Source organism: Euprymna scolopes, chromosome 9 (genome assembly GCF_053919585.1).
Source record: "Euprymna scolopes isolate OS-2025 chromosome 9, ASM5391958v1, whole genome shotgun sequence".
Classification (NCBI taxonomy): Eukaryota; Metazoa; Mollusca; class Cephalopoda; order Sepiida; family Sepiolidae; genus Euprymna; species Euprymna scolopes.
In genome coordinates, this window is record NC_136490.1 from 102,581,793 (window position 1) to 102,584,292 (window position 2,500).

General features: G+C 23.7%; 1 protein-coding gene across 1 annotated transcript in view; it reads right to left on the reverse strand.

Moving 5' to 3' along the window:
• LOC145284795 (uncharacterized) overlaps nucleotides 1-2,500 on the reverse strand; it is a 414,205-nt gene that overhangs the window by 231,911 nt on the left and 179,794 nt on the right. The gene's annotated exons all lie outside the window — the stretch shown is intronic.

Below are 2,500 nucleotides of genomic sequence, written 5' to 3' on the forward strand. Positions count from 1 at the left end.
TACAATAGAAATATAATACGGATGTTATAGAAAAAAAGAATAATACCAGAGAAAAAGAAGTGAAAGGGAGGAGAAAAATAGAGAGGAAAGCATGGATAGCTGGAAGCGAATAATTCCGCATCTTTATTTCTTCTACATCAGTAGTTTTTCAAACTCACTTTCATTTATACGAAACTACATAACATTACACTGGCCACCGAAGAACTGCCATGTTTTAACGGACTTCCGTTATTGGAATAACATGTGGCTAGGATTGGGTTAATAAGATCATGATTGCAGGCATTATCTCCTCCTTCGGTAAGGTTTTAGTTAATTGATTGTTGCGGGGGTCTCTCGGACATGTGATTTGATATCTAATTTTGCTTGCGCATTATTTGCTTAAAGATAATCTCGGAACGTAAAAGGCGTATGCATGGCTGTCTGAACGTTTGGCTTAGCAAATAAACTTTTTCAATATTAAATTATTCTTATCAAACAAACGCATTATCGAAATTTTTGCATCGTTTTTGATTAAATTTTCATTCATAGCAAATAATATAATATTGATTTTTCCCCGAAAATAAAGTATGTTCTAATGAAATAATGTTAAAGTTATAATGAACTGTTTTATAATTCACATGAAATATGTTTAATTTATTTTTTAATGTGCTTAAACTATGATAAGTGAATTTATTCAATTAAACTTAATAATTGAATTTAAAAGGTATGAAAATATTTAAAGCTTTTGAAAAATATTTTTGAAGATATTTTGAAAATGTTTAATATTTAATATAAAATTAGATACGTTTTTATTTAATCAAAATCACGGCTATTTTCAAATAAGATTAATTTAAAAGAAAAACAGACATCTTACTACATTAATTGTGGAAACACAGTAACATTTACAAGGAGATATACGCTGAAATAGCGTCTGAAAGCTCCCGGTTGAAAATAGTACAAAACTCGAAGATTAAATACAGCAAATTAAGTGTCACAAAACCCTTCGAAAAGTCTGATTTTACGCCATTCGTCCATTGAAGTGATCATGGCCTTTGTTTCTGAAGCATTCTATGCGTAACATGTCGAGATAATTCAAGAAGATCTTCACGTTCTATTTTCTAAAGGTTTCTCGGAAATGTTAACGTTTCGCGTAACATTTTATAGATAAAATATGAATAAACCAAATCAACACAATAACAGAAAATAAAACATTTTCAGTTTTATGAAATAATTGAATTTAGAAATACATTATATATTTTTTTATAGTTGTATCTGACATGAATCAAAGTAGATACTAAGTAAAAATGAACGATATTCCAAAACATTTGAAAAAAAAAACTTTTTGGAAAAAGTGTTTGTTAGAAAAGAGAAGTCCGATATGAAATTCTTATTATGTAAACATATATTACTGAATAAACAAATCACATTTATTTACGAAAATAAAATTTGATGATGCTTAATTAAATGTATAAATGATTAAAAATAATTTTTAAAATCATTATAAAAAAAGTATATGATGAACTATTTTAATATAAAATTTATTTTTTCGAAAGAAGTATTATTAATAATTATATTAACGTTTAAACATTGTGAAAAAGTTTGAAAGCATTAAGAACTCCTTGAATTGTCTCCCCTAATTGTCCAACAAGAATTCTTGAAAAATGAAAAAAAAAACCCAACTTCTCCGCAAAATTTAAAATGAACAAATGCCAGTTAAACGTACTCTATTTAGATTCTCTCCTTAAAATATAACAAACCGAAACATTTTCAGACTGTGATTATAAACATAAAAAAAATATTACGATTAAAAACATTGTTCTTATAACGTACTGTGCAACGGAGATCTGGTTAATGTTTGTTCATTTTCAATTACCCTGTGGATGACGTCAACTATCAATCGGGAGATGAAAAACGTCATTTATTTAAAAGAGTAAATGTGTTATTATTATTATTATTATTATTATTATTATTATTATTATTATTATTATTATTATTATTGTTATTATTATTATTAGTGTTATCATTATTATTAGTGTTATTATTATTGTTGTTGTTGTTATTATTAATATAATGATCGTTATTATTGTCATTATTATTATAATTCATTATATTGTTTTTGTTATTAATATTATTTTAATTAAGTATATTATTATTATGTTATTATTATTGTTGTCATTGTTATTACAATTATTACTGCTATTAATAATATAATTAATATTATTGATTTACTTATTATATTTATTTTAAGTATATTATTGTGTTGCTGTTATCATTATTTATTATTATAATTTTCATTGTTATTATTATTGTTATTATTGTTTTTGCTATTATTGGTAATTATAATTATCATTATTTGTTATTATTATTATTATCATTATTATTATTATTAATCTTCTTCTTATTCTTCTTCTTATTATTATTTAGTGTATTCCTTATTCCTGTGTTATTGTTATTATTGCTATTATAATTCTTGTTGTTATTATTATTATTATTATTTTTATTATTATTATTATTATTATTA